Raw genomic sequence first — 8,109 nt, 5'->3', positions numbered from 1 at the left:
GCAATTAGCAGGTCTATAGTTTAGTCTATATCTCTAATGAATTTACCAAGGTCCTCTCAACTGTCTTTCACAATGTGTGATATTTTCAGGCACTTTTTTTTTCTTGGTGTCTGAACAACATTTATTAAAATAGACAAATGAATTGCTGTCAGTAGTCAAAATGAGAGAACTTGGAAACTTTCTCAGGAGAGGACCTGATTAAAAATATGGAATGCTTCATGAATTTGCATGTCATCCTTGTGCAGGGGCCATGCTAATCTTCTCTGTATTGTTCCAATTTTAGTATATGTGCTGCCAAAGTGAGCATTGGGCACTACTTCTGACACTAAATGTGTAGTTGTTTTTCAACACCAACCAATTGTCTAATTCTCTGATAACAATTTTATGTCCTATAATTCTTTCTAATTATGACACTAAAATCAGCAAAGGTCTGTACACACTAGGACATAAATTCCTTAAATAACAAAGTTTTAAGTGGTCTTTCAGAAAAATCCTCCAGACTCCACTCACGGATGGTTTGGAATTGACTTTTCAAGAAGGGACATGTGCAGAAGAAGCCAATGACCTTTTAACATCTCAAGCTCAAAATCCCCTGTGCAGAACTCCCTGAAATGAAACATACAATCTGTGAAGAGTCATGACCACCGTCTATGCTTGTGTAAAAGAACCCTAAACCTGCTGTCTTCTTACATCCAGTCAACAAGTGGCTTCTCCCCTCTCCCTTTTTATAAATTCTCCCACTAACAACTGATCAAGGAGATAGATTCGAGCTCATTTTTAGCTCCTGGCCCTCTTACCCATTTATCATGTGTGTGTGTGTGTGTGTGTGTGTGAGTGAGAGAGAGAGAGAGAGTTGTGTGTGTATATATATATATATATGTGTGTGTGTGTGTGTGTGTGTGTGTGTGTATAATATATACATAACAGTTTCTTTATCCATTCATCTATTGAAGGGCATCTAGGTTGGTTCCACAGTTTGGCTATTGTGAATTGTGCTGCTATGAACATTGATGTGGCTATGTCACTGCAGTATGCTGTTTTTAAGTCCTTTGGGTATAGACCGAGGAGTGGGATAGCTGGGTCAAGTGGTGGTTCCATTCCAAGTTTTCTAAGGAATCTCCATACTGCTTTCCTAAGTGGTTGCATCAATTTGCAGTCTTACCAGCAATGTATGAGCAAAACTTTTCCCCCACATCCTCACCAACATTTATTGTTGTCTGTATTCTTTTAAAAAAATATTTTGCTTTATTTGTAGCTGGGCACAATACCTTTATTTTATTTTTATGTGGTGCTGAGGATCGAACTCAGAGCCCCGCACATGCTAGGTGAGTGCTCTACCACTGAGTCACAACCCCAGCCCTATTGTGTGTATTCTTGATAACTGCCATTCTGACAGGCATGAGATGAAATCTTAGAGTAGTCTTGATTTGCATTTGTCTAATTACTAGAGATGTTGTTCATTTTTTTCATTTATTTGTTGATCGATTGTATATCTTCTAAGAATTGTCTGTTCAGCTCCTTTGCCCATTTATTGATTGGGTTGTTTGTTTGTTTGGTGTTAAGATTTTTGAGTTCTTTATATATCCTGTAGATTAGTGCTCTATCTGACATGCATTTGGCAAAAATTTGTTCCCAAAATGTAGATAGACCCTTTTATTTTTGAAAAAAAAAGTGATGCCATAGTATTAGCTTCAATATGCATAGGGCAGCAAGCCTATGTCAACATTAATGCCTCAGAATTAGTAAAGATCTGTTATGGTTTAGGTATTAGGTGTCCCCCAAAAGCTCATGTGTGAGATTTTGGGGTGAAACAAGGTTTGGGGGTGAAACATTTGGGTTATGAGGGCCTTAACCTAATCAGCGTGTTAATCCCCTGATAGGTATTAACTGAGTGGTAATTGTAGGCAGATAGGTTGTAGCCAGAAGTCAGTCCCTCAGGGCCTGACTTTGGGGTTGATATTTTGTCCTTGCTGAGCAGAGTGCTCTCTACTTCCGGGCATCCTTTCCCTTGCCTCACACTTCTGCCATGATGTTCTTCCTCACCTCAAGCCCTGAGACCTCTGAAACCATGAGTCCCCAAACAAACTTTTCCTCCTCTAATTGTTCTTGTCAGGTCTTTTTGGTCACAGCTGTGAAAAAGCTAACTAAAACAAGACTATACAGGTTAAGGGTTAAGTCTCATAAGACTTTCCCCACTTCATATGCCAGAAGCAAATGGGGTGCCCAGGCTACCCACAATTCTGCCTGGCCAATTACAAATTTGAGGGTTCCTCTCACCCCCTCTTTAAGCTTAGTAATTTGCTAGAATGACTCAGAATTCATGAAAGTAATTTACTTACTATAACCAGCTTATCACAAAAGATATGTTAGCAAGGTAGTTAGCTACAAATGAGCAGGAATGGAAGGAGGGGGGAATGCGAAAAGAGAGCAGTTGTAAACATCCCATGATCAGAAATGGATCCAAAGGTACCAGTCTTCTGCCACATTCCAGAAAGAGGCCCAACACTATCTCCTGTAGATTTATAGGCACACATCCTGTTTCCAAGGTGACACATGCACCCACAAGCTGCTCCAAGGATCAGTTCCACAATTATATTTCCTTCTGCTTGTGGCACTAGGCCAAAAAGAGCAAAACAAACTAAGTACTTAGGTACATGCTCACAATTTTAACACAACATAGACACATGAATTTTCCTAAACAGACAACAACTATGCAAAACACCAGGCCCAAAGAGACACGGCCAAGGTTTCATGCCAATACACATTCCCACCCCATATCCTAATAAAAGGGAAAAGCTTCATCATTTCCATGCATTTTGGTCCCCAGTGGATCTGCCTGCCCCTCTCACTGGGTTCTATCTCACTTTCTCTTGCCTTGTAATAAGCCTTCCCTAAACACTATCTACCTCTGCCTCATTGTATAATTCTGTATCTGTGCTGGCATAATTGCCTAATCTTAGACAATTACACTCAAGAAAAGAGAAATAAATCACATGCTCACAGATGACTCTCAACCTCCAGTAACAGATACAACTCAGGAACAGCTAAATGAGACACTCACAGGGTAAGGTATGGGATATATTTGGCACAGCACTTCCATGCCATTTATGAGTATCCTGTCTATCCATTATTTAAATGTGTTTACTAACACAGAAACTCTTGAGTGAATTCATTTTGTGGTTTTAATGGAGGAATGATTGACTACATCATTGGCCACTAGTGATTAAACTACATATCCAACTCTTGTTCCTTCTTTGGTGGGGGGCAAGGTTAAAGTTCCAACTCCCTAATCATCTGTTTAGTCTTTCTGGTGACCAGTCCCTGTTCTGAAGTTATCTAGGGGCTCCACATTGAGTCACTCATTAGTGGAAATTCAGGTATTGTCAAATTTGTCTCATATGAAAAATTAAAGGCAACATATTTCAGGAAATTCCAAGGGTTTTAGGTGTTCTGTGCCAGGAACTGGGGACACAGAACAAATATATATTTTCATTACACCACATATCAAAATCTTTACTATTTTTGAGAGCTCTCTTATGTTTGATCTCCATATTCTGTTGTAAGTGAAATGATTTTCATTGGAAAGAGGTTTCCAGCTCTCTGTTTTACACCTGCTCCCTACCCATCAAAATCTCTGACCCATGAATCTGGAGTTTGTAATATATATCCTAGGTTATCACATTCTACCATCAAATAAAATATGACTTCATGGGTAAAGGAAGAACCTTGTAATTGTGCATTCTCCCTCCCATCTTTTCTCTATCATTGTATATTTTACTTCTATGTATGTTATGAATCCATTGTTATTATTTTTAATGTATGCAATTAATTATATATGCTTAACCTTGAGTTAAGCATATATAATTATATATATGACCTTGGGTTAAGCATTTTTTCTTCATGTTGAAAACAAATGCATATATGAAAAAAGACAAGATACATTTGACCTCATCAAGAGGATATATATATGCCTATGTTTTCTTATGAGTTTTAAAGTTTTAGCTATCACTTTTTTGATTTCAGGGATTTTTTTTCTGTTTTAGTGGTACTGGGGATTGAACCCAGGAGCTCTCTACCATTAAGTTACCTTCCCAGTCCTTTTTATTTTTATCTTTGAAGCAGAGTCTTACTAAATTTCCCAGGCTAGTCTTTTTTTTTTTTTTTTTTTTAAAGAGAGAGTGAGAAAGAATTTCAATATTTATTTTTTAGTTCTCGGCGGACACAACATCTTTGTTTGTATGTGGTGCTGAGGATCGAACCTGGGCCGCACGCATGCCAGGCGAGCGCACTACCGCTTGAGCCACATCCCCAGCCCTCCCAGGCTAGTCTTAAAGTTGAGATCCTTCTCATCTTCCAAAGTAGTTGGGATTATAGTTATGTACCACTACACCTAGCAAGATTATTATTTAAAAATAGAAACACTTTTAATTTTTCCTTTCCTATCTGGATGCTTTATTTATTTACTTAATTATATTTTTTAAGCCTAATTGCCTGGCTAGAATAATCCAATACAGAGTTGAGTAGAAACAGTGAGAGACTTCTTTGTCATGTTCTTGTTCTTAGGGAGGAGTTTTTCTTTATTACACTGTGAAGTATGATGTAACTTGCTTATTTTTCATAGATGTCCTTCATCAAGTTGTGGAGGCTCTTTTGTTTATTAGTCCACTTTCCATCACTGTGACCAAAATACCTGACAAGAACAACATAGAGGTGGAAAAGTTTATTTTGGCTCATGGTTTCAGAGGTCTCAGTCCATGTTCCAATGACTCCATTGCTCTGGACTTGAGGTGAGACAGAACACCAAGGTGAAAGGGCATGGTGCAGGAAACCTGTCAGTTCATGGCAGCCAGGAAGCAGAGAGAGAGACAGAGAGAGACAGAGAGAGAGAGAGAGAGAGAGAGAGAGAGAGAGAGAGCGCACAAGGAGCCAGGGACAAAATATAATCCCCAAAGGCACACCTCCAATGACCTACTTCTTCCAGCCATTCCCACTTGCCTACAGTTACCACCCAGTAATCCACTCAAATTATTAATCCATACAATGTATTAATCCACCAATTAGATTATAGCTTTTATAATCCATTCATTTCACTTCTGAAAATTCATTTCACTTTTATAATCCATTCATTTCACTTCTGAAAATTCCTGCATTGCCAAATGAGCTTTTCAGGAGATATCTCATATCCAAACCATGACACCTTGTATTCCTGTTGTGTTGTAGGTTTTTTTTTTTTTTTTTTTTTTTTTTTTTTTTTTTTTTTTTTTTTTTTATCATGCAAGGGTGCTGGATTTAGTCAGAATATTTTCCTGCATCTACTGAAATAGTTTTGGGCCTTTATTCTATTAATATGGTTTTATATTGACTGATTTTTATGTGCTATACCAAGCTTGCTTTCCTGAGATAAATTCCATTTGGTCACTGAATATTCTTTTTACATGCTGGTAACTCATTTTGCTAGTAATTTCTTGAGGAGTTTTTGTATCTATATTCATAAATGATATCAAGCTATAGTCTTTTGTTATGTCTAGTCCTATTTTGATATAAGAGTGCTCCTAGTCTCATATTCTTTGGGGAGTATTCCTTCCTCTGGGCCTGGGATTTTCTTTGTAGGATTTTAAAAATTACTAATTCAATCTCTTTACTTGTTACTGGTCTATCCAAAAGTTCTATTTCTTCTTGTGTCACTTTTGGTAGTTTGTCTTCCTAGGAATTTGTCCAATTCATCTAGGCTATCGGATTCATTGTTATATAATTATTAATAGTATGCTCCTATAATCCTTTCTCTCTCTGTAAGTGTGGTAGTAATGTCTCCTCTTTCAGTCCTGATATTACTAACTTGAATCTTCTCATGTTTTCCTATTTTTTTTTATTCATCAATACAGTTAATGACTCATTGTTTTGTTGACCTTTTCAAAGAACAAAATTTTGGCTTCATTTTTTTCTCTACTGTTTTTGTATTCTTTATTTCATTAATTTCCACTCTCATCTATTTTATTTACTTTCTTCTACTTGCTTTGTTTTTAGTTCTCTATTCTTTTCATAGTTTTTAAAAGGTGGAATATTAGGTTATTAAACAAATTCTTTCTTCTTTTTATAGGTGTCTCCAGCTATGAATTTTCCTCTAAATTCTGTTTTAGTTACATCCAGTAAACTTTGGTATGTTTTCATTTTCTTTGAACTCAAATTATTATGTCATAGTATGTGTTTATTCTTTGACCGATTGGTTATTTAGAAGTGTTTTTATTGTCCACATATTCTCAAATTTCCCAATTTTCCTTATGTTATTGATTTCTAATTTCATGCCATTTTAGTCTTAGAACATATTTTATATTAATTTGATCCTTCTAAATATTTTGAGCCTTGTTACATGGTTTAACATAGTTACTTGGAAAAACAGAACACCCTAAACCCAAAGGAAGTCACAAAGATTAGAGCATAAATAAATGAGAATAGAAAAACAACACAGAAATTGAAACCAAATTTGTTTTTCAAAAACCAACAAAATTGATCAACTGCTAGCTTACATTCATCAAGAAAAAGCAGAGGGCTGGGGATATAGCTTAGTGGTAGAGCATTTACCTTGTGGGTGTGAGGCCCTGGGTTTGACCTCCAGCACCTTAAAAAAATGAAAAAGAATAAAGTAAGAGTAAGAAAGAAAGAAAGAGAGAAAGAAATAAAGAACAAGAAGACCCACATTATCAAAATCAATAATGAAATTGGGGGCATAACTACTGACTTTACAGAGAAGAAGAGTACTATAATAGAATACTGTGAACAACCATATGGCAATAAATTATATAACCTAGATGAAATAGATATTTTCCAAAAAAGATACAGTGTATTGAAACCAACTCAGGAATAATTAGAAAATTTGAATAGATCTCTGTTTTGGTTGGCATCTGGAATGCCCATAAAAGCTCATGTGTTGGAGGCATGGTCCCCAATACAGTATTTTTCAGAGGTGGGGCTTTTAGGCAATGATTAGGGCTCTGACTTCATCAGAGGATTAATCCTTTTGCTGAATTAATCTATTAATAGCTGAATGGACTACTGGGAGTTAGGACCTAGTTGGAGGAAGTAGGTCACTGAGGACGTGCATTGTAAGGGTTTATCTAGTCCCCAAGCCCTTCACCTCTCTCTCTCCTTCTTATCTGCTGTGAACTGAACAGCTTTCCCCTTCCACTGTCATGTTTTTTTCTGCCTTACAGCCAAATGACCATGAACAAACAGAGACTGCTGAAACTGTAAGCCAAAATAAAACTTTTATTCCTATAAGTTGTTCTTATCAGATATTTTGATCAAAGTAATGAAAAACTGATTAATACAACCTATAACAATTAAAGAGATTGAAATAGTAATAAAAAAATTCCCACAAAGAAATTTCCATGCCCAGATAACTTCATTTATTCTAGAAAACTCTAAAAAATAACTACCCTTCAAAATCTCTTACAAAAATAGTTGGAGAAAGTACTTCCTAATTCATTTTATGACATGTACATTATCCCAATACTTAACCAGTTAAAACCATCTTAAGAAAAATAAACTGTAGATCAATAACCCTTATGGATATAGAAACAAAAATCCTCAACAAAATGCTAACAAAATACTAAATATGGTGATTAATCCAGCATAATATATAAAGAACCAAATGAAATTCATCCTCAGAATGATGAAATGAAATTCATCCTAGGAATACAAATCTAATTCAACATCTGAAAATCAATTAATATAAAATGTCATTTTAATAAAACAAAGGGAAAATCAAATGATCATACCAGACCCAGAAAACACACTTGACAAAATGAAACTTCCTTGATCTGATAAGAACATATACAAGTGTAAGCTATAGATTACAATACACCTCATGGTTAAAGACTCATTACTGTATTTTACTAAGATCAGGAACAACACAAGAATATTTAATCTTAATATTTTTAGTCAGTATTATACTGGAGATTTTATCTTGTGCAATTAGGAAAGAGAAACAAGTAAAAGTCATCTAGATTGAAATGAAGAAGTAAATTTATCTCCATTCATAGATAAAACTATCTTTCTTTTTAAAAAAAAAATGGTGCTAGGGGAAAAAACCTGGGGCCTCACACACACTAC

At 35.8% G+C, this 8,109-nt stretch overlaps 1 non-coding gene across 1 annotated transcript; it reads right to left on the bottom strand.

The window, feature by feature from the left end:
- Positions 1-200: 200 nt before the first annotated feature.
- Positions 201-307, bottom strand: LOC143639612 (U6 spliceosomal RNA). Its single transcript, XR_013154755.1, has one exon. It is a non-coding gene; the product is annotated as a U6 spliceosomal RNA (small nuclear RNA).
- Positions 308-8,109: the final 7,802 nt, after the last annotated feature.

The sequence above is a fragment of the Callospermophilus lateralis genome, chromosome X (assembly GCF_048772815.1).
Source record: "Callospermophilus lateralis isolate mCalLat2 chromosome X, mCalLat2.hap1, whole genome shotgun sequence".
NCBI lineage: Eukaryota > Metazoa > Chordata > Mammalia > Rodentia > Sciuridae > Callospermophilus > Callospermophilus lateralis.
Note: the sequence above shows the minus strand (reverse complement) of the source record. Positions and strands in the feature narration are given on the sequence as shown.